Source organism: Charadrius vociferus, unplaced genomic scaffold (assembly GCF_000708025.1).
Source record: "Charadrius vociferus isolate BGI_N301 unplaced genomic scaffold, ASM70802v2 scaffold341, whole genome shotgun sequence".
NCBI classification, from domain to species: domain Eukaryota; kingdom Metazoa; phylum Chordata; class Aves; order Charadriiformes; family Charadriidae; genus Charadrius; species Charadrius vociferus.
The window spans coordinates 419,439-445,518 of record NW_009646847.1 but is presented as its reverse complement, the minus strand read 5'-3'; positions in this window follow the sequence as shown (position 1 = coordinate 445,518).

Below are 26,080 nucleotides of genomic sequence, written 5' to 3'. Positions count from 1 at the left end.
TTTGTATATCATCAGTGAATTTTAGAAAGAAAGAATTAGTTCCAAAATTAAAATTAAAGATTAAGGAAAGTAATCCAAAATGGGGAATGATCAAATGAAGAAAAGATCACAAGATAAAATTTTGATCCTATCAAAAATCAATGGCAAAACTTCTATTCACTCCATTAAGGTCACCGTATCACCCCAGAATTCATTCACTCCATTTCTTTCAATTTTATGACAATGTCATCGGCAAAGCCTAAAGGACAGTGCTCCTGACCCTGCTAACTCACTGCTCATTCTGATCAGGACCAGCCACTGTATATTGTGGAGGCAGAAAGGCAGAACAGTCACTCTAAGGCTTCCCTAAAATCTGCTCAGATGGTACCGTGAATGTTAAAGTGATTTTCAGTTCTTTAAGTATTTCCATTTTTTCGCCTATATCAACCAAATAAATTATTTCTCACTCAAGACTCTGTACAAGCCACATCTCAACTGTAAAAGTTCAGATCTTTCTGCCTGCATCAGTCCTTTAAATTGATTTCTATATGTTAATGAAAAAAATCCCTCCCCATGTTCATTTTTGGATGAAAGTTTTGCTCCAACATGAAAGGACTATTCTTGTGCACCCAGTAAGGGTACGTTTGATCCTCAGAGAAAAATGCTAGAACCATAAGCATAAAATTTTTCTGATGTACTATGAATCTGCAAAAATAGGATCACAAAGGAATTCTTTTGCAACAGTAAATTAACAGATGCCATCTTTTTTTTTTCCCCTACAAAAGAACAATGTTAATTTTCTCAGATTATCTGATGCAAAATAATACCTTTTTACTAAATAATATAAATTCTCAAAATTATTCTTGTATACTTGTTTGCTTTACAGAAAATATAAGAATATGCATGTTCTCCATATTGGTCACCAACAAATTCTCAAGAAACCTAACCAGTTTTTCCACAAATGATAAATATAGAAGATTTTTTATAGGACTCTATATATGTATGTATATCAAAGTGCACATCCACCTACAAGTGCTCTCTGTATGTATAAAAGAAGAACTGCTTAAGAAAAAAAAAAAAGCTGGTTTTTCTTTCTGACAAACGGGCATGAAATAACAGGCTGACATCTGCCTCTGCAGGTCATTCCAGTCAGGCTGCTGCATGTCAGAATTCAAACTGCTCCATCCATCAATGGCAGACCAAAAATTAACGTAGCTTGGAAACTCTGCAGCAAGACAGTAACAGCCCAATTTAAAGTCTGACCTTCGGAGAACGGTGGGGTAAGATGGAAAAATTATTTCATGCCCTGTACCAAAGCCAACACCACAGTTCAGAGGGATTTTCAGTTAATTTTTTTATATATAAAATAAAGTTCGCTAGTATACAGTTGTTAAACTGTTATGTCAGATAAGAAAACTGTTAAAGGCTTTTAATTTATAAGGCATTACCAATTCACAGAGATGCACTTTCATGGCATTTAGAGTTTTAATTTCTCTGAATTACTGATTAATTTTTTCTAAAAGCATAAAGTATTCAAGGTTATAAATAACACTATTTTTTTAGTGATTTACTGGATAATAACTATAGTTGATCAGCCTGAAAAATTTGACTGAAATAGGCTGCAAATTTTGCTAAATACAGAATTTCTGGTCCAATTAAACAAACAGGATAATCTATTAAAAATACTTTCTCAAAATTCTAATATTAGTTTATAAAGGAGTTGATCAAAGAAATTATTTAATAATCTTAAATATACACATTAGCAATATACACCAGCACAAATCCTAGAGGTGCCTTTAGTCTTCTAGACTCTATACCAGCAGATAACAGTGATTAATTCATTTGTTAAATCACTTACTAACACACTTGCTAATTGCTCAATAAGCTAATTTAAGTGGAAGCTTAATAACACATAATTCAAACTTCCATCTCCTGTTGTAAATAGCAGAAATACCGCAATAGTTTAAAACTTTAAGTAGATCAATAAAATTGAACTGATTAAAAAATTAATTCAACTAATTCAATAAAATTGCTAAATCATATTTTAAACGTAAACCCAAAACTTGAGAAGGTAATTTATTTTTCCCAAGCCTTTCTCTGGAGGCCATCTAAAAAGCTCACTTAGTGTTTTCTTCCCCTACAAAGTATTCCTTCTAACACTGCAAAATATTTTCCATGTTGAAGAGCTAGTTAGCTTTGCAACAGAATCAAAGGTACTGAGCAATACAGAAGATGCTATTAAATAATAATAGAATAGATAGCTTCACTGTAAGAGTTTGCCAAAACAATAACACATGGATATTTACTATTTTGTTTTTATGAAAAAAATAGAAGCAAATAATATCCTGCTGCACTGGACACATTTTCAAGTATACAAGTCAGCTTCCCCTATCATGTATTTTAAAATTCAGTCTAACCAGAGAATTTTACAACAGGCCACTAATTTATAGTGTTTCTCAAAATCATACAGAATTGGATGCTTTGGGCAACAAAAACATTCCCTTTATGCTTTTTATTGCGTGATTTCAGAGCCACTGAAATAGCAAAGTTGTCTCACACAACTGATACCCGCTCTTTTTGAAAATCTGACAACTGTCACAAAGGAAAACAAAAAAATTAGTTTAGATCTAAATATACTTTAACGGTAAACTTAAAGCCATCAAAGAATTAATGGAGATCATTTCTTTCATCATGGTACAACAATACAGATAGCATTAGCAAAATTCCAAGTTCTTGAGAGAGAACCACCACCCAGATTTTCTTTTTTGAGATAACAAGTTTGGGTTGACAGTGATGGAAAAGATAAAAGTTCTGTCTTCTTTTTAGTACAATAAAAACGCAAATTAATGAATTTGAACAATAATCTACCAATAAGCCGTGGGTAGAATCTATCCAGAACTAGCTGACTGACAAGGCTAAAAAAGCATTGGTCTGAGTAATCACCATATGGGTATTTTTGCTCGGGAGCCAATAAGGATCAGCCTTCAGTGTTTGTGAAGGACTGCTGATAAAACTTGTGGATGACACAAAAGCTGGGGGAATGGTAAAAGCTGTGAGAAAGCCACCATCTTGTTCAGCATGGTGTGACCTTCAGCTATCCCCTAAACAGGACCAATTCAAATATTACAGATTTTTAAATATTCCAATACAAAATAATTACACCTAGGCATAAAAACACAGAGTATTTCAGAACTAGAAAGACAAAAACATTTAGAAGAAGATCTCTGTGTAGTGGACTGGTAAAAACACCCTAACATTATTTGCTGGAAAAAAACGAATAGGAAAGAGATTTCGTGTCTGTTTATGGTGTTGATGAGATCAATATAGGAATACTGCACATAATTCTGGTACCCAGCATCAAAAGCCTATTGAAAAACTGAAGAAAAAACTTATATTGAAAGCAGCAAGAGCCAAATCAGATTTCACTTATAAAAAAAATTATAAAGGTATAAATGTACCTCCACATACTGTAAGTATTGGACAGTAAAAGGCTCTAACTCCTCAAAAAATCCAGAACAAGGACCAACATCCAGAAGTTGAAGCTGAGGAAATTCAAACAAAAAGGTACACCATTTTAATTTTTCACTGAATAGTAAGGAAATGACAGATTCTTCCTGCATTGAAGTATCAAGAGAAGTTGAAACAGCACAATATATACTTAAACTCAAGTTTATAGGCTTAATACAGAATTAACTAGGCTAATTTTAGTGGCATATGTTATACAGGATGTCAGATTAGATGATTTAACACTCCCTCCTGGCCTTAAAATCTATAATCAATGAAATAATCCATTAGTTGCACTTTATAGAGTTTCTTACATATTCTTGTGAAGTATCTGGGGTAGCCCACTGCCAAAGACAAGCGAGCAGACTGCTGTTTCTTGGTTTGATGTAGTAGGGAACGGAAATACTTGCACTCTAATTATCACTAGAAGAATATATTAAGTTGCCAAGTTGAACTGTAGTAATTTTATGACCAAATATGTATGTTAGCAAAGTTGTTGCACACTACTAAGAAATCTGAAAAGTTCAAGTTATTCCAGGTCATCTGACCAGGATAAGCAATTACTTTCCACATTTTATCTTCAGCTGCAAATTATTGGTTTAAGGTTAAAAAAAAGTAAAAAAACCAGATGTCTCTTGCAAGAGTTTTAACAATTACCAGTGACTACTGAGACCTGAAAAAATTTAATAAACATGAGTGTTTACGCTAGCAATAACCATATGTAGTTCTTTACAGTATCCTAGTCTTCAAATAACACATGTAATTATTACACACCAGAGAAACTGTGCCATTATCTTATTTCCATTAAACTAATGGATTTTATTTAATCTTTTTTTGTTTTCCACAGAATTAATGCACTTGGTACACATGATGAATTATTTTTAACTAGTCCTAAGACTTAACAGTTTACAATCAGTTCACAGCTTTCTTGCCAATGAATTGGACTTAATGAATTGCAGTTATTTTAAGGGGAAAAAAGTCTTTATCTATTAACATTAATCATTACACTAAATGAAGTTATGTGGAATATCCTCCACTTTTTTTGAAGTAATCAAAGCTGCAGTCAGTGTCCTTTTAAAGGAAACTCAAAACTTTAACTGATCTGTAACTAAGTAGAAATATTCTAAAAAAAAAAAAATAAACTGTTTTACTTTTCTCTGTTGCCTTGATTGCAAAAGGTTATGTGTGAGAAGAGTGTTTAAATCGGGAGAGTAGTAGGAACTTACAGTTACGAGATTTACTTTATTTTACTTATAGAGCTGCTTGGACAGTAACAAAGAGTCAACTGGCAAATCAAAACTCCAAATTTTATCCTTATTTTCTTATGCATTTCTAAAGGACAGATGACAACTGCTTCATAAAAATTTCTCCAATGCTGTCCAATCCTTCAGCAGCCGTTAACACTAGTGCTTGAGTGCTGAGTGTGCTTTTAGAAATACTATCGGATAACCTGCAGTACCAAGATTTCTGCTTTTGGAGAGTCCCATCTAAAGTAAGTGAGAGAAGCATCACCGATTCCAAGACAAGGGAAAGTCATAAATTTGCTGTACGATCAACATTTCTTTGATTCAGGGTAAAGTAGGATGTTAACCTATTACACTGATATGATAGACGTAACTAACAGGAACCTTCAGAAAACGTTACTTCCAGATACAAATATGAACTGATTTATTTTAAAGGAGAGCAACACAGCCACCGCCTGCAGCCTTCCCCTACACGCAGGCTCTTCCCCTTTCATCTTCAAGTTTCATTCCCCTGTAGGAATGCCACAAGTCATCAGCTTACTTTTGGTCTTTCACCTGATATACAGTATTAGTATCTTCTTTTAATTTTGTTTAAATTCAGGAATAGTCAAAACAGTTTCCTGAGCATCTTGACAAATATTAGGGTTTCAACATCCTCCCCTCTTTCAAAGAGTTGCTTTGGGGTTTTCACTGGCCTCCAGCTTTGTCTTCACTGGACACTCATTTCCCAAATTCTGCTGCTTTGTGTTCTTCCTCTTTTTACACTTTGGATTTTTCTTTCTTGTTCCACATTTGTTTATCTCTCCCAAACACCTGTACTATGCAACAGAACTTTGTGATAGCAAATTGAACCACCTTATATTCTTTGCTTCTCCTATCAGTGGCCATCTTACTATGTCTTCTGAGAAACTGGCTTATCAACCAAATTTGCTACAATACAAAGATGTCTAGGTGGTATTTGAAGAATCAGTGGTTTAGAAATTTCTGCCTTTGGGAGGACAAACTAAAATTCAACAACAAATTATACACAGAACACGGTATTAACAGTTACCAGGAAGAAGACCTCCAAACAGCCAAATTTATTTACTTTCCCTCTTTCAATATTACTTCTCTCTCTGCGTGTGTTACAACTACAACAAAGGGCACTTTTTTTTTTCCTGTTTCCAAAGTTTATATGCTCGTGAACTCCGGAAGGGAGATACCAGAGATAAAAGAACGGCTGTGAGAAGACAACTGCTACGTGAATCTCCCTCTTCCCCAACAACTCTCTGTGCCTACTCACCACTAGTCACAAATGCCTTATCAAGGACAAGCTGCGAACGTAAGCTTCTCTTCCAGATGTTTCCAAACGCATTGCATTTATTTATAAAAGAACATTTCCTAATGTAATTAAGAAATTAACATATTATAAGTATTATGATTGCAAACATTTAGAAGTGATTCTAAATTCACACGTATGTAAAATACAAAAGGCAAGTGCCTGAAAACAACCTCTATTCAAAGAAAAAAACCATACGAGAGATGGTGCATGACTCTTTAGTGTGACCCAACACCTTCACATACACTGACAGCAGAGAATAATTCTGGATACTACGTGAAAGGAGTCATATTTGAAAATACGTTGTTTGTTCTATCTGAATTATTTCAACTCTCATCCATTAAATTATTAATGTAATATCAATGTTCTATTTTTAAGAGCAAGTCCATTTTAGAGCAACAAATAGAAAACTAACCATAGCAGGTAACAATAAGAAAATTACTAAATAAAACTGTATATAGACTCACCTAAAATTATATTAAACTTCAATAATGATTATGACTACATATACTGTAAGAGTTAGCAGTATTGTCACTAGAAATGTGTTTCCAAATTTTTATTTTTTTTTTTTTTAAATTTGAAGCTTGGAAATTGGGTGGGAAGAAATGAGAATTGGGGAAGAGAGGCTATTTTTCACGACATATCAGATATCAGTTTCCAACAATGCATTATGGTGAAAAAAGTGACAGCATAAAAGTACTGCAAAAATGGAAAGGACAGAAAATGTGCAAAGATATAAAAGAACAGAAAGAGAAAGATCTGAAAGTTATCTTTACACAGTTACTCCATTTCTGGGATACTAATTAAGATCACAAGTATCTTGTTTTGGATCAGCAGCAGCAGTTTTGTGTCAAAAGGTAACATACTGGGTGGAGTTGAACAAGTTGCATTAGTGGGTAGAAACGTAGAAAATTACATTTCTGATACAGAAACTTATGCACACCTATAACAGTGTCCTCCTTTTCTCTCTTCTCCCACCTCTCCTACTCATGCGTTTATTTCATTTTATAAAACAGAGGGAATAGTCTACTCTGTTGAATCGGCAAATTATTTTAGTAACACACAGGAACCAAAACAACACGATTTGATTCCTACTTGGAAAATATTAGAAGAACAAGACTATACAATCAGGGGAGGCGGACCAAGACCATTCCAGACCAGGAAGCCCAGTTTTCCTTAGAACATACTGTTAGGAACTAAAACCAACTTCCCAGTGGAAGGGGCTTTCAGAGCCTACTCTACCATACCAAATTCTGCCACTGCACCGCAGATGGCATTAGAAAACTGTTGTGGTTCAAATCAACCATGTGTACATGTAGAGACAACCAAAGATAAGAGGAAGTTACATATATTTACTACGTACAGGCACAGTTTTTCAGCTGCTACATTTAATACCTATGTGAAATGGCCGTGTTTGTGCATGCTTGCATGTCTGTTATGAATGTGTATGCATTCCTATTGCGATGGAGCAGCCATGCATGATGCATGTGATGTGCAAACTGGATTTATGCATGTTATATTTCAGTATTTGATCCTTCTTCTTGACAGAAAGCAGGGCTTCCACTGAAAGCTCATTTAATAAAAATAATGCAATGCAAATGAACCTGAATCAGAAAAATTAGATTGATGGAAGTAGCTCGGTCGCTGTAATTACACAAGGTGTATTATTTCCTAAATTCTCTTTGCATTAAATATATACCATACATTTATCAAACATAATTAGCAGTTTAGGTGACAAGGATTTGATTTTTCTCCTGCAATAAAAATCCCTCTACACTGGTATGTACATCTAAAATGTAATATGAACATTTTCTTACTATCATTGTTTACTCCGCTAAGAAAAATTTCATAGGATCAAAGAATCAGAGGGGGAATACCATTTGGGACTTACAAAGTAGACGATGAGGAAGACCGCTAGGTCAGCCTTCTGTGGATTTCATGAGCATAAAATAAAATTAAATTAGTCAAAGCTTTTAAGGTTGTTAGTCAAATAAATCGTATTTGAAAGCAAAATAATTGATGATACCCCACTACAGCTTTATTTCCCTTATAACCAGCATTTCATTTTTTCAAATATAGAAATAAATTGATGAAGAAACAGCAATAGAAACAGAAGTTACAAAAAAAGCTGTGACAATGTTGAAGAATGTGGTCAAGTAGGCATTCAACTAAAAGAAATGGGTTTTCAGAAAAAGACAAAGTATATTCAACAAAAATCTTATTTTTATGTAGCACTACCTTTCTTTGCTTTTCTTTGACTTTTGCTAATTTCCCTCTGTCTAAACCTAATTTGAAGAATAGCCTAGAGAATCTATTTTAAAACACAAAAAAATGTAAGGTGATACTACACTGAGCTAAAGCAGAAGACTAATATTAATGCACTGTTCCCAGATCTCTAGTGATACTCTTCAGGCTGACTTTCTGATTGACAGGCTGTCTTAAGTTTGAGTTTTCTGTCTTCAATTTCCACTTCAACTTAATATTATTGCAACATGCTTTCTAAATGATCCTTCTGTTCTGTAATAGAGGTTGCTCCCTTTTTTGCCCAAGATCGTAATAGTCAATACTATAGGGTATGTCTTCAATAATATTCCAAACATGAGTTAAATATTTGAGATTCCTTATACAAGGTATGTTTGATTTTAAATCTTGTGAACATTAAGATCAAAGTTGTGATGACTGGAAATGTCCTGTTTGTTATGCAACATGCAAAAGTAGTACCTTAGGAAAATCCCTTGGAAGAGAGGCAAAATATTTGAGATGGGATGCATGCTTATGTATTTCTATAAATAATATTTACAGTAACATTAAATTACTGAATAAACTACACTTTTCACAACTAATTAAATTATGTAATTGTAGCATATCTTACACCTTCTGTGGATTTTCTACGGCAAGCAGCAGCCAATAACACCCAGGTTTTGCAGTACACACAGTTCTTCCCGCTGTAACACTGTCAATTCCTTTCTGCTTCTTTCCCCACTGGCTGTTTGGAGCAGAATCAAGCTGCGAGTGCACCACTGCAAAAACAACTCTTTTACCTTTAAACAAAAAACTACCCATCTCTATATTAGTCCTCTGATTTCATTTAATCTCTGCTGTATGCCACAGGGCACCTTCAGTGGTTCTGTTTCGTGCATTCAAATCTTGATGTTCAAACTTACTTCACTTACTGAAAAGAAACGTATTTGCTCATTTTTAAAGACATTTCACAAAAAGCAAAACACAAAGAAAATATTAGCCAGTTGTAAACTCTGAGCCTGTAAGAAGCTTGAAATTTCAAGTCATTTGTTTCAGGATGGTTTGCATCATGTCCAGTTCAATTAAGAAGGGGAGAGAGAAAAGACTGCTTGCTGATTATACATCTAATATGTATATATATTTATTATATATGCCTCACTGTATATCATTCTTACCAAAATGCAGTTTGCTTCCCACAAATGCCATCAACCAACAGGGCAAGGGCCAGTTTTGTTTATGCTGAATTTTCATCTATGTTTCATGAACATACAAGTGCTATTTTTCACAAGGCTTTAGAGCAAAATACTGAACACATGAACTAAAAAGCTGCCTGGTTCCACTGGAACATAACTGCCCATATCCTCTCCCTTCAGTAAGATTTAAGGGTGTTTCTAGTCTCATAGCAACTAGCGCCACATAGCTAATATTTACAGGTTGTGATGCAATTTACTAAACACGGGGACATTAAAAGCTATTAGACATGTTTAAGAAATTTCATTAGCACATACAGATAATTATGAAACAAATTCTCACTGAAACTAAATGCAATGACATCAGCCTCTCTGACCCTCTCAGAACAAAATGAGAACATTTCCAACACAGCCAAGATAATGAAGTTTCTTCTTCTCTGTCTCAATAACTGAATGTTTCTTTGGGAGTTTGGACGCACGGGGGTTTTTGTTTAGGTTTTGGGAGGTGCAGGGTTTTTTTAATAGTTTCACAGAAAATAACTGTATCAAAATAATGGCAGAAAGCACTTTCAGTTTTTCTCTTAAAATCCCCTAGGATCATATGGGGACCTCAAGTCAAAAACCTTCACTTTAGAACAATAAATAAATAAACCCGCTAAAGCCTTCCCAAGGCTGGCCAACTGTAGCATAAGTAATGCAAGAGGCTGAGAGATGCCAGATAAATTTGATTACTATAAAAGATGGGAATATGTTTCTTTCCTCAGAGAATTCACAAAAAGGGGTCAAAAACAAAGCAGCACTGAAAACGAACAACTTCATTTCACCAGCAACTCAAGGCGAAAATACAATACAATTTCGCGGGAACATTTTATCACATTGGTGCAGACACCTCCTAATCTTCCATTTCTGAAAAGGGAAAATAGGAAAGATAGAGTCCGAGCAGAATGGGACTCTTCTTTCTTTTCTGGAAAAGTCATTCTGATTAGTATATCAATTTAGTAAAGAGTTCAAGAACTGTTTTCTTCTTCCACCTGCTACCAGTGTCATAGTATCTCCAACACATTTCATTAGGAAAAAAAAAAGTAATCTTACACTTCATGTTATTCTTCCTACTTGTCAGATTACCAAATCATTTATATCGAACACATTCAGAGAGCATCATTAGGAGAAGTGACCTACCTATACTTTCCTTGTTAAAGAAAAACAAAGTCTTGACTCAATGTTAATTGTTACAGCCCTGAGTAACGATTACATATAGACATCCCCTGTGCTCTGTTCTCCAACTAAAAGATAGTCCTGATTTCACATTGCTACATTTTTCCTCTGTAAATAGATGAGCTCTTGCCAGTTGCTATTACAACAGCACCAGTATCTTGCTAGCCTCTCTGGAATTACATTTTCCCTCATGTGTCCTAGGGTTGCATTTGGCTTTTTCACTAACATATCACATCGGTGGCACAGTCATACTGTTGTCAGCTAATACAGCCTCATCCCTAGCAAATGCTATACTTCCAGCTAGCAGCAAAAGGTATTCTTACTAGAATCTATTAGATTTCACCTTACTTTCATTACTTCTTCAAAGTCATCCAGTTCTTCCTATTTAATGTCCCAAACTTTCACTTTATTAATAGCATCTCTCAACATTGGGTCTTCAGCACAATTTCAGTAATCCGTGTGCGATTTTTATAGAAGAGTTACAAATAAGTAGTATAAAAAAAACGTTGATCTTTGAGAAAGAAGTAACTTCCATCCAGTCTGATATATTCATTTTCAGTACACAAAAACTCTTTTATTTGCACTACACTTCTTACAAGCAATCTTCTACTTTTGAAATAAATATTTTCGATGGTGTCATTGTATCAGTTGCTCTACAGGATTCAAGAAAGGATAGGCTTGCAGCACTTTTTACTAATAATATTTTTTAGTATTAAAGGAAGAAACTAAATATTTCTGGAACAGTCGTTGGCAAGTTCATTTTATTCCTTTTTCCATTAAGTTTCCTGTCTTTAATTCTTTCCTTCATGTTGCTGCAGTATTCCTCTTTCTTATATTAAAGAAAATTAGTCTGCAATACAGAACATACAGCTTTATGTGGCAGTCCTTTCAAAATTTTTGGAAGGACACCATCTCCCTAACTTAAAGCACGTTAACCCTTTTAGTACTGAAGAAATTTTGAACAGGGCTGAGCTGTCCTTAAGCCCATCCTAACACTCTGCGAGTTCTTTCTTTTCAGTTATAAGACCATGGAATCTTTGACTATTTACTTTTTCTTTTTTTTATGATGATTTTGTTCCACTTGATTACTACAATTTGTAACTTGTCTGTGTTGACAAGTTTCCCATTATTTATTGACTTCCAATTACTCTGTCTTGGGCGGGGGGGAGGTGAGGGAGGTGGTGTGCATGCAGGGATTTCTGGGGAAGGGTTTCTTTTGCAAGTAAGTTGACAGCCCATTCCAGCAAGTTCTTCCCTTCTGCTTAGAACGCAGTTTCCAGATAGCATTTCTACCTTTGACTTACAACACTCTTCCTCTGACTTTCCAACACTCAAGTTCTTAAATTCATCAGTCCAGGTGGTTTCAGCAATAAACTTTGTTCATTTCCAAAATGTTGCCATTTTGAAATAAAGCAGAAATTAAGTGGTAGACTACTTTTATTCTTCCATTTCATTTAAAACAAATGCAAGGATCTGAGTTTTCCCATAAGCAGCTCTGAAACGCAGCTAAATAACAGTAAGATGAAGCAATCTATAGGCTATAACAGAGAATAAAAACTTTTTCCTTTATAAGCTTTTTTTTCCCCACAATACCTAGTGCTATTTCTATTGGGTTTTCAGAGACTAATATCCACACCCAAACTTGGTCAAAACCAGTTCAGGATTCAGTATTAAATGCTTTGCAGTGACCAAGCAGCACCTTTTTTTTCATGCCAAACAATATTAGTTAAAAAATGGTTAACTCTTTTATTCATGCTATTGCTTCTTATCACAGTCTACTACATAATGACCCTGCAACTATCACTTTACTGCTTATTTCTTTTTTTCCACAGTATATGCATTCCAAGATCTTCTATTTCCAGTAAAGCAAAGTCTAATTATTATTTGTAGTAACAAATAAAAAAAATGTTATCTACACTAAATTAACATAAAGGTAACACCTTCATTTTCAACTTTCAAGGTCAAAAAACAATCATAATCTGGAATAAAGAACAGTTTCCTCATAAGAAAAAAAACATGGTTTAGTATGGTAACAAATATTTGAAACAATAATCAATAATTTAAAAATTAGTAATTGCCCTCTACAGATTTCAAAATATTTTAAAACAAAGAATAAGACAAAGACACAAAGAAATTCAGTAATTTGGGCAAAGACAACTCAAAGAAAAGAGAACAGGAGAACAAAAATCAACTGTCTGATGCTCTGTTTTTTCCTCACTGTATAAACAGAGTCAGTTTTACTGAGAAGCCAAAAGATGACTACAGCAGCTTACAACTGCCCATCTTGGCCATCACGCAATGGGCTACCTACAGGGGCTCTGGGTACAAGAACTCTTTTTCAGGTGATGACCAAAGGAGTTTGGGAAAAGGCAGGTCCACGGAGAAGAGCATTATAAGAATGAAAGTTGTAAACTACTGCAACAGAGGAAGAAGGGGAAAGAGCTGGAGAGATTGAAGATATTGGGAAGATATCAGATATCAAGAGCAGACCAGCTCTTGCTCTCCGCTGTTACTAAGCTATGTGCAGTGGCCACTTCTCTGTGACTGCTTACTCTGAGCTAAGCAGACACTGCAAAGAAGTACTCACCGAGAATCAGCTGTCAGAAACTGATTGCTATGCCCCAGCCAAACGGCAGGTTTGTGACCACAACCGAACATACAGCAACCGCGGTTTGTAAAAGCTGATTCCTGGTAAACAGTCACCCTGACCAGCTACTGCAGCGGTATTCACCACGCAGCAGACAGCGTACAGCAGCCAGGTCTCTGAACAACCCGCTCCTGCTGACACAGCGACAACAGGCTACCTAACAGCTCTGGGTTGTTCTGACAAAACAACCTCTGCGTTGTGCCTACAAAAGTTTCTGAACCTGATCCTCAGCAAAGAAGCAGACCTGAGCAACACAGAGAGCTGGAGAGCGAGTGCACCGGCTCGCGCACGCAGGAACTGCAGCAGAGTTTGGGGGGTGTGACAGAAGAGAATGAAATACCAGAAGTGCAGACTGGGATCCTGGGTTGGAAGGCCTGGAGAAAGGAGGGCATAGAAAGCATTGGTACTATGAAAGTACAGTCCAACATTAGTGAATTTAGGGGTTTTTTTCATCACTTCATTGAGTTTTGCACTCCTGCTCTGACAGGGTAGCACGGGAGATGGGAAATTCAACTAGATGGATCAGTCAGGCAATTCTGAAGCCCCAGATATTGAATGAAGGAAACGATATTGAGAAACTAAGAAAAGGGCAATACATTAAACCAAACAAATTAGGTGCTGGCTTTAAAAGCCACCTATATGTTGTCCCCTTCTTATAATCTTTTTTTCTTTCTAACCACTTAAAAGGTTACTTGCATGAGCATAGCAGAAAAGCAAAGCTGTTAGAAAGTATGTGTTTTTATAGAACAGAAACACAATGTGAAAATACTAAAAAAAAAAATCTTAAGATAAATAATGATGATTTATGAAAGTGCTTTCAATTTCTTCAGACACTATTCTCTTCTAAGAAACCCAATAGCACAACGTTAAAATTATTTTCCTTCCAGTATTAATTGTTTTTAATATTAACATAAAAAATCCTGACCACTAGCAATTTAAAAACACAACAAAATTATACAATAAGAGTCTTGGAGACATACATATGCGAAGACTCCATGCAGAAAGGGTACCGTAACGTGCCTTCTGTGCTTGAGAGATCACTTTTGCTAGGTCTATAAAACTAAGATGCAAAAAATCTTGTAGAGTTAATAATCTTTGTACTGCAATGGCATAATTAGTTGATTTTTTTTACACTAAGGAGTTATTGAAAAAACAGTTGAAACCCGCAGAAGGATGCTCCTGCATAGAACAGTGACTGATGGGCAGCTCTTTGACTGACTAAATGAACAAAAGGCTCCTGTGGATTTTAATAACACTGATCCACTTATGAATCATAAATGATACAGAAACCCTTTTGCACCTTAGAGATTTTCAAGATTTCAGGAGGGTGGTAGTGTTTTCATCCAACAAAATGTGATCTTTTTTTTTTTTTTCTTTCTTTAAGAAAACAACTGCATTTGATATGTGTTTGACATGGGTGTTCTATCAGAGACAATTTTTTTAGATTTTCTGCCCTAGGTAAGCTTTGTGAAAGACAGAAGTACAGCAGGTTTTTCATACCCTTTCACAGTTATCTGAAATATTGCATAGGAAAGATGAGAACAAACAGACTTAGCAGTAGGACAGTAAGGCCACTAGAGAAAAGACCCTGAAACTAACTGACACCACTAGATTATAATTTCTCATAGTTTTAAGGAATTTTATTCGATTTTTTAAATTTAGATTTTAAAAGAATTAATTATTCTATAGTTTCTTCTGTAAACATAAGTCTGTAACAAAGTGTAAATAGATGTAGCTGGGAGGCAAGATTAACATATATTTTAAAAAGAAGCAGCTAATATTTTCAGAAGAAAAAGACTAGGCAGCTTGTGCTTTTCTGGCTCTAGGAAGTCATGAGAAAACATTTCTTCAAGCTAAGCAACTCCAAGCTTTCCCTTTCTGAATATACAAATACTATTATAAGCCACAATGCCCTCTTATCTTGAAACATTTCTTACACTGTGTTTTTACACTATATAAAAATAATTCTGTATATTTTACATGTGTGTACTTACCTATGCACACATTCCTTAAATAAACTTTCAAAACTACATTTTCAGAATGACACAGATGTATCAAACTCAAATGCTAGGAAATACAAATGTTTAACTAACCAGTACAATGTCCCTTTGGATCCTCGTATGTATGCTTCAGTCGAAATAATCTCATTTTTCCCCACAGAAGCCATATGCTATTAAGTGAAGGAAAAAAGTTTGGGTGACTAAGATGGAAGAGAAGGTTCTGTTTCTATCACTGCCCAAGGGTTCCTACTCTGCATCAACCATACAAATATATGACACACCCCACAAAACTTGAACTCCTGATTTCCCATTGGATATCACTCTTACCTCCACTCTGTTTCCTAAACCCACTATACTCCTCAAACAAACTACTTCACTGGGTTTCTGATCTTGAATCCTATCATTCAGTTGTTAAAATTCTCACTTTAGTAAAGTTCAAAGCATTGTCACCACCATCATCATAACCACGTCATAACGTAAAGTAATGCTGGTTAGGCTCAAACAAAACCAAACAAAAACCTAGAAAACTTCCTTAAGATATTTATTGATGCAGCATCTTAAAAGATTTTTCTAACAATTTTTTGTTTCTGTGAAAGACTTGGGTCTTTCACATAAAAGCATAAGATTTTTTTAAAGTTGGCATGTCTAAAATAGTATTAGAACAAATAGCCTCTTGCAGCAGTGATTTCGTAGACAGCAATGGCTGTACTCGTTCTGTGCATCAGACAGGAATTTTTCATTTCATACATCATTTAAAACTTACTGCAGTGATCCCACAAACCTGTCTATACTATTAGCAAAAAGTGAAGAGAAGCCTTCTTTCCCACCCCCGCTACCCTCCCAATTCAAGTAATTTTGGCCAAAGTTCAACTGTGCAAGTCAACCACCACAGCACTGATGACAGAGAAGCAAAGCATACTTAGTACTAGATAATGAAGAAAAAAAATATTTATATTCTCATACATCAAAATAAAATTATACTGCAAACTTACTGCTGAAACAATATGCCATAGCAAGCAACCAGCTAATGTACACAGTTGTTTCAATATTTTTAAACACAGATTTGCATTTATATCATATTTTCAGAAATTACTCTCCCAGGACAGTGTAAGAGTCTGGAACAAAGCTTCTCCTTGCAAAAATGCATATTCAGACAGAGATCACCTACATATTCTGTGGCCATTAACACAGGCAGATCACTTTGAGGCAACTGCCCCAGAAAAAAAAAAAAAAAATTATCATTATTGCTAAAGCTATTATTGTTGATGTGGTCTTTAAATGCTCAAATATAGAGTTATGTTTTGAAAATACATAATTCACTACTCTACGTGTTAAAGCCTTGAACTCATACTGTGGCCACAATTCACACACCTTCAGACTGCATTAGACAGAAAGCTGAAAAACGGACAGCTTTTATGTAAAACTCATGTAAATAATACTAAATACTTGCATTTGGAACTCAGCTTGGAAATACAAAGGTAGAGTTTTTCTCACCATGTATGAAGGACTTCTGGACTGTAGCATGTAACACAGGATACTCGCTTCCTGGGCATTAATTCAGAAATTCCACGTCTCGTTCAGGATAAATCCAGAAAGTAGCTAGCACAAATAAATGAAAAACACAAATTTAGCAGGGGGTGGATGCAAACAAACACATTTTTTCTTGTCTGTTTCACTAACAAAAAAATCTCCTGTGGTCTTCCTTTCTAGTCTAAACGTAAAGGTATGTTATAGGAGAGGCTGCAACTACTAGTTTGGTTCCACACCAGTATATACTGGTATCATGCTAATACCAGCATCTCAAATGCATACAACATCAGAATTTTTGGATGGCAATAATATTGTATGCACGCAGCGTTAACCTACTGTCACCTCCTATGCCCCTCTGCACAGCCTGATCCCCCACCTGGCAGAACCCACGCAAAGGAAGCCATCACCCCCAGCTCGTTCCCTCCAGCAACACAGCCCCTGGTTGGGGACGTGGTGGGCAGGCGTCTGCATTGCAGCACAGTAGGAGCCGGCAGCTCAGCTGCCTTCAGCCACCTCACGGCTGTTTGGCACATGAATTCCCCCATGCCGTAGGGTAGAGCACAGCTACCTGTTCTGCTCAATGCCAGGAAGGTGAAATTGCCACAAAGCAATCTATGATACGGGACAGCAGACCTGGCTGGAGAAGCAGTGCCACGGTCACGGCCAGGTGCAGTCTAAAGGGTCGCGAGGGGCTGACTTCAGCCCTTGCAGGCTCAAGTTTTCCCTCCTTTCATATGATGAAAGCCAAACTCAACTCAGATTAGGCTATGAACGCAAGGTGGGTTTGTGCTTGCCATAGTTCTGAGTTTACACTCAAAAGACATTGGGCATGGCCATACGGAGTGCTGGTCTCCCAACACCCTGCGTTCCTGCCCTCATATAAAAGCCAAATCAGCCCAAGTTACTTCTGTTATCTGCATTTCTGCGTGGGAAAAAAACAATGGAAAGCTACCAAGCAAAAAGACCCCTTCTTTCTACTCCTTAATACATTGATACAGAGATTGAAAATCACAAACCAAATTGTAACAAAAGCTGCAGATGGAAGAACACTTTTGAAAAAAGCACCAGTTAATATTTTCAGAAAGAGAATGCACAAGAGTCGATCATTATAAACCATATGAAAGAGGCAATAAATATAGATTATGTGACTCTCCTCCTTTTGTGTGTCAAAACAATATTTTAATTTTATTTTTAAATCTGCCAATCAGGGCAAAACTAATCACCAAAAAAGAAGCGTTTTACCTTTCAAACATCTGTCATATACTAAAATTGCCCACATCAAATAGACAGAATAGGGGTACATGGACAGTTTTCCCAGATTCGTCAGATTTCTGGGCTCAAAAGTTAAAATATACAAATACTAATAAGAATTGAAATATCCAGTCAGTAAATGTCTTCTCTCCGGAGAAGACTTTGCAGAAGAAAAAAGTTTCAAGCAGTAAGCAGGTACATTATATTTCCTTTTTAAAAAGCTGAGAACAGATTGCTGGGTTTGCAAGATAAGATGGTCTAAAACAAGTACTGCAATTTTAAACAGTCCAAACATATCTTGTCATCTCCAAACATTGACCTGTATTAGATTACAATCTAATTAATATCTGACATTATTTCTAACAGTGAAAAGTGACATCATTTGCAGCTGACATAATAGCATGCTGCTCCAGAGCAAGGAGCTCTTGGCACCAGGCTAGGATGCCTAGCATTTCCCAACTCCTCTGACCTTAGCTGTAAAAAACATTCTTCTCTGATGTTTCCTGAACTGAAAGAGAGAAAAATATAGCAGAAGGGGGTCATTTATAATGAGAGGCGTTTACACTGGGCAGATACCAACGCAAAAACGGAGCAGGGAGCTGCACACAACGGAAAATGAGTCTTAAAATAAAAACAAACCAAAACCCAACAGGATAAAGGATCAGAGAAGTGTAAATAGATTAGACACCGACAGCATAAGTGAAAATCTAATCCCCAAAAGTAAGAGAGGGAAAAGGAGACAGGAAAAAAACCTTAACTAGGGAAGGCAAGGCTGGAAAGTCAAGGGGCAGTCTCTGTGGAGCTAGATACAGGATCCAGGAAGCAAAGGGAAACAAATCAAGAGAAAAGCAGAAAATCTAGGATAGTGATTTTTAATAAGATACATCTGAATTAGAAAAATGAACGATGTGATGGAGGATAAGCATGCTGTAGTTCCACTTCGTGGGAACACCTGAGTTTAGCGTGGCTTATCACCACCTACAACAGCACCCGGTGCAACCAATAGTGCCCCAAGCAACGTCACCCTCCAGCTGTGTACCTGAAGAGAATGCCACCTTCAGGAGTGTGAACCACTATTCATTTTTCCACTCATTAATGTGTATTAAAATGATTATTGATCAAGAACTTTTCTCCACATCGACGGCCATATCACTGTAATGATGTGGAAAATACCTTCAAAAATAATTTTTGAAGACAGTGCTCCATACTATTAACTCTCATAGTTAAATACAAAGATACATAAAACTGCCCCAAGTTCATTACCTATTTGCTGGCTCTGCAGCAAAAAAAAAAAAGTCTTATTGCTACTGAATTGCTCTTTCAAAAATTTTCAGTAACTGCTAAGATTATATATTGATACACCCTTCTTTTCAGGCAACACCAAAATATTTCTGTAACATTGTGACCCTGAAAAGCTTCGATTTTAAGTAAATTAAAGGACAAGCTAAAACAATAACTTGAATATTGCTATTTTTTTTGACATGCTGGAATACATGTAAGTTATCAAAATGTGGTAAGTCATATGAATCAAACGTTTTTGAGTTATGAGAATTTCTGTGAGGGGCATAGTACAGGAACAGAAGAAAGGTTATAAAATCTAAGACCATTCAATGAGAGCTTGTGGAAAGCTTCCCAAATTACTTGTCCAAGTGCAATGAAACAACCAGCCACATGATGAAAGATTTTACTAAACATGAAATAAATACAAATGGTTATCTTGTTACATTTATGCAGCAAGTATGTAAATCTGCTTGTCTACATTCACAGCACAGTTTCTTGAAAATACCAGTCTCAGATACAAGCCACTGACATTACAGTATCGTTAACTGAAAACTTAAAGGGAACTTACATGTACTGACTAATACTGCATAATTAAAAAAGATAAGAGTCAGAAAAAAGGAGACAACCGTTTCTATAGATTCCTGTGTTAGAGGTTCCTCAGGTTCTCCTACATCAAAGAGGTAAAGGCTCTACTATCAGGATCCCTGCCTTGCCCTTCTCCCTCCAACACTGTTTCACTGTAGGTATTAGCAAGTGGACAGCTGAAAACCAGATTTGGTGTTAACAAATAAGTACTGGCAAACCAGCAGACATCTGATATAACGGTGCATCCACAATAAGAATTCTGCAGCTACCTGTATTACTTCTGCCATAGTGTTGTCTGCGTAACCTTGAATTGCAAATGCTTACCTGAATGTAGCAAGCAAACACGTCAATGAAGACCAGGCAGTAAAGATCTATAGCTCTAAACTATTCCACCTTCATTGTGAACTTCTCAACTCACAAATCAATAAAATATTGAGTAATAAACAATGAGCCAGAAATATTCTTGAAAAAAAACCCCAACCTTATTCAGAATTGTGAATTGTGGAGACTGCACATTTTCCAACATAAGTTCAGGAAATAAAAATCTCATTAAAGCTTTAGCCAAAATTTCTAATTCATCAAAGGACCATGTTCTGAATACCAATGAATTTCATGAAAAAGAAGTGGTTTTTTTCTTGTCTGCATGTCTGTAAAATATCTCTTAGGTTACAAAACCAAATCTGATGACACTGAAAAGTCTTTCAGGAACAAAGACAGACAAGTAAAACAACCACCAGATCTCTTTAATTCCATGCAAAAGTGTCAACAGCAAAATCACTGCATCTCTTCCATAGCAGAATATTAAATAGTTCATTAATATCCATTTTCCCTTCTTCTCTTTTCAGAGGCCACTAAAATTGTTTCTGTTTGATTTTACATGAGTGAAACTCCTCCCAAATGAAACAGGTACAAGTATCTTGAAAGAACATTCAAGTGCACATCATTCAAGACCTTGGCAGTCCCTATCTCTGTGAAACAACAATAGCATCCCACTAATAACAATGACTTGCTTAACTATTCATTTTTGTAAATAATGGAACTGAAAATTATCTAGTGATGGATTTACACTTTTACAATGCATCTCAGGGATGAAAATGAATAGGGACGAAGAAATTATGTATATTACAATGGGTGACACACAGAACTTAAGATTCTAGCTAGCTCCACAGAAGAACACAAGGCTGGAAAATGTGGCACTACAATTTTTAGCATTTTACCTTTGTCTAATACTACTGTGAGACATCCTATATGTATTATTTGTATTATAGTAGCACTTAAAGACTCCAATTAAAATCCAAACACCATTATATTAAGCAGAAATAGTATAAAAATTACAATAGGTGTCATAGCAATTTTAATTCCAAACAACCACAATAAATTACCTATTTCTCAGATATGCCTTCCTTTATACTGTAGTTACCCACAGAATTTAAAATATTAGTTCTTATATTCAGGGGGAGCATTAAAAGGATTGCCTAGGCAGTCTTTTCAGCCTTTTTGTATTTGAAATACATATTAATATTTCCAGTGGAGGCACACAGCCTAGAGAGTGAAAGTCTACTGACACACGGCTGGCTTTCCTTAATCACCTATCCTGAGAAGTAGTTCATGGAACCACAAGACCCTGTGGACCATGAGCTAAAAAAGCCTGCTCCCCTGAGGTACAAGACTGCAATTTTACAGAAAATACATGCATTTAGATTTTCTTCTCATTGCTCCTCCTTTTCAGTGAATTCCTTCTTTTATTTTAGCTGAAGTACTGCTATAAAGATACCAATTTACTCTGGTTCAGGCAATCATTTTACTATTAATATATTTGCACAGTGAACAACTTAAGTCTGAGAACTAGGTATGATCTGTTAGAAAGTTATTCTAAGATAGAGATGCATCTTGCATATATGCCTAGCCAGTTGCATAGTTGAATATCAGTTTGCTTTGACTTAAAGAAGAGGACACCACAAATTAGCAGAGATATTGAAAAAATGAGATTATCTGGAGGCAAGAAACTGACAAAGTTGACAACTGTTCTGGTAACAATAGAAAACAAAGTTTCTGTACTAAAAAAGTTGATTACTTTGTGTTCAAGTAAGAAAGGGCAAGTGTTTGCATTGTGACTATTAGTTCTCTAGTAGGGTGTTTATTATAAACAGTATTTCAAACACAGGACTTTAAGAGACAATGTATAAATATTTTAAATGGTAAAATATAGGTGTTGGGTTTTTTTGTACTGTGTCCAGAAAATTTGCACAAACACATCAAATTCTTCACCTAGGGAATTTACTTTATTGTTAAGTTTGCATTTAAAACAAATGTACATGACCTATTTTGGGGCTAATATAACTAAAAGGAACCTATTTGTTGTTTATTATTTATAGAAGATTCACTTCAGATTAGGCCTTTTGCAGACATGTGTATCTGTGTGGCATCATAAAGCATCTCCAGATATCCCCCAGCACTAAAACAGACGAGAAAATGACAAGTTAGGATGTATCCCAGTACACACAGTATTTTATAAAAGCTAAGATTAAAAGCTGGTTTTTTTCTTCTTCAGAAAGGCCACATGAAAGAGCTAGTACCATGGCTAATGCATTGACCTTCTATGTCTGATAATGACAAGTTCAAGTTCCTAGACTTGGATAAGATGTGGAACTAAAGTAAGTGCACTCAAGCAACGAGTTCTCCTGCTCTGTTAGAATCTACTCACAAAACTAGCCCTATAGAAAGAAAGAAAACAGTTTAATGTCTTTATATATGTAACCAAGGAGTTTTTCCACACCATCTCCAGGTCTCATAACTAGTTTCTTCAGAGTCTTCAATCTAAGGCACTGGTGGTTTCTTTCACTTTTGAATAGCAAATTTGAAATTATTTCATGTGAGTAAATGCTGTCAAATTTATGAAGAACAGAAATGTAAAATTGCTACTTCAGTCTAAAATTTCACATTTTCAGCTTTTTTCTTGTAAACAGAGAAGAGTAAAACATAGTAAAATCATATATGTCGTGCAAGAGATACAACATCTCTTTATAAACCTTGCACCTTCCAAACTTCCAGGAAATCAGAAATGCATTTTTATACAACAAGTGGACTTCTTAAAGTTAACTCCTCTGGAAATCTAGCATCTGCCTTTTGTTTTCAGAGGAGGACAGCAGAAGTACATCAAACATTTCTTCCTATCATCAACTAAGAAAAACCACAGTTAATCTGAAGCCTTTATTCCTATCAGTTATTAGTTCTGTACAATTTTGCAGGTTACAGTGTCTGGAGCTTTTCAGGGACAGAATAAAACTGCTTCACAATGCTGCCAGCATGACTGAGGCACAGAAAAGAAAGCTCCTGCCATCAAACTAAGCACCAACAGCAACAGGCTAGATAGAGAAGGCAAATAGAGTTTGACTAAGGAAAGTAGCTAAGAAAGCTTTTTTTCTTAAATTACTAGTACTAAAAATACTACATATTAGGATGTACTACTAATACGTACATATGAATGTGTTTTAGCACATTCTATATTTTCAGATATTTATATTTCAAATTACACAGAGATATCACAATCGTTACATCTTTAAGTTATATAAGACAAATAATAAAGCCTTAAAAAATGCTAGCACTAAAGTTTGTGTAAATCAGCATGTGCATCATCAGTTTTTAATTATCAGATCATACCCAATGTTTTACACTGAAAAATTCCTAACAGGACAGTTAGGAATTTTGTGTGATCACAAAGGGAACAGTACCATTCCGAAAAAGATTCCCTTTTAAATTTGGCTCTTGAAACAGTATTTCTAATTTCCTCCTTCTCATCCCCAATTCAAGCTCATCTCAGAAACACTAATTTATTTAGAAAGAGAAATTAATCGTAAGCATCTCCAAAGTCTTGGGTTATTCCACTCCAGTAAATTTTCATAGATGGAAATTTTTGCTTTCCCTTAGAAAACAGCGATATTAAATACAAAAAAAAAAACCCAACCCCACATTAAAAGAACACTAACATTTCTAAAACAAGAGCTCAAGCTGAAGTTAAGAAATTGCTGTAATTAAACTTGTCCAGGAAGACAGATTAAGGTCAAATATGTCTATTAATTTTAGGTATCCACTCTAAGCCACCTTAAGCTTGATTTTTTTATTTTTTTATTTTTTTTTAAGCACAGCATTTCATAGCATTTACTACATTCCTAGAATGGGTTTTACTAGTTCCCACTGTGGCTGTGATTTTTGACCACTTACGCAAACCAAACCCCACACATCAAAGCTGAGCACCCAGGCTGTGCAGCGGGCGCAGTCAGCAGCGTCTGTGCCAGGGCTGAGTTAAGTGACTTGACCAGCACCATGTCAGCAGTCACCTACCGAGGCAGAAAAAAATAATAATCCTGTTTTTTAAAGAGGCGTTTATCTGATTTATTGTGGAGTCCACAGTCCTTTTTCCTTTGTGGAGTATTAATTTCAACTTCTACCAGGAACCCTTCACAGTAGTAAACTCCTTTATAAAACCGAATCATCCCTATGGCTTTCTCTGTGAACAGATTGGGTGTAAACGCTTTTGACTCTGACACTAATCAAGTTCTTGATGAGGTGAGCAGGGACAGGCCAGGTGTGTGCCCTACAGCAGCTCCCACAGCTCCCCACCTCCTCCAGAGCCCAGGGAGCCATGTGCAACCCCCATCCAAGGCCCACAGCAGCGCAGAAACTCACCTGCAAGCAAAGCGCTGTACATACGTGTGCCTTCAATGTCATGGCTGGGGGTCACAGAAAAATGGTGGGAGTAAAACTGGTACCGAAATAGCCTCATTTACTGGTCTAAGTTTAGGGAGCCAAAATAAAAAACGAACGGCATCGGTTTCTGGCTGAGGCGCTCGGGGGAGGGCACCATGATAGCCCATGGGCTGCCACAGGCCCTCAGCCCCCACAGGGGCCACAGCCTGTCGTGGGCCCTCAGCCTGTCCCAGGCCCATGGCCTGTCATGGGCCCTCAGCCACCACAGGGGCCACAGCCTGTCGTGGGCTCATGGCCTCTCCCGGGCGCCACAGCCTGTCACGGGCTCACGGCCTGTCCTGGGTGCCACAGATTGTTGTGGGGCCACAGCCTGTCCCGAGCCCATGGCCTGCCACAGTGCCAGTGGCCACCGCACCGCACACCCACCGAGGGGAGACAGGGCAAAGCTTGGTGTGCCACCAGTCACAGCCTCTCCTGGGGATCTTACCGTGTGGGAAATGGCACTCTGCTGAAATAAAAGATGCATTCACACTTTGTAACACATTTTCTTGGGGTTTTGTTACATCCCTCACTACTTCTAATTATCAAAGCGACTTTCTTTCTAAACAAAGGCTGCTGCTTCTTCATCCAAGAACGATGTTAAGATGCTAAATGAGGTATACGATCACAGCGCCTTGCCAAACAAAAGGATAAGTCAAACACAGGCACTTGTGATTTCTCTGCTGGATCAAGGAGAGGGAAAGGAGTTACAGAGAAGAAAGCCTAGATTTCAAACAAATGTTTCCATAATCAACAGCTACTGCAAGCAAGGTTCAGAAAATTACAGGAAAAAAAAATAATCTTTCTCTGCAAATATCCCTTGTTTTCTTCTTTGTTTAAGGTTAAATATCTCTTTTTTCAAGTATCAGTCTTAACCTTCTCTTTTTCAGGTTAGCCTGGAGAAAGGAAAAGAAAAACCTAACCTGGATATATTTTTTTTAATTTGACACAATAAACTATGAATAGTTCCTCTGAAAATGCTACATCCTGTGATGTAACTTCTGTATTTAGATAAATTCTAAAGTACCTGTTATTTGCGCTATTAAGAAAAGATTTTTTTCCAAGACATACATTATTTGTTAACATTCCCAAATACTCATTATGTGAACACAGTCTTTAAAAAGCTTATAGTTTTCCTATTAAAGTTGGGTATTTTGGGAAGACACTGTACAGTATGTTAAATAAATAGATAGTTGGATAATTTTCAAGTTAGCAGTTAAAATACAAATATTTAGAAAAGTAGTTACACTTCCTATCTGTAGCACCGCTTTCTATTCAACCCCCTCAGCCTTTTTGTTTCCACTGACCTAATATGCCTTTTTCATCACATAGTCCATTCCAATATGTGT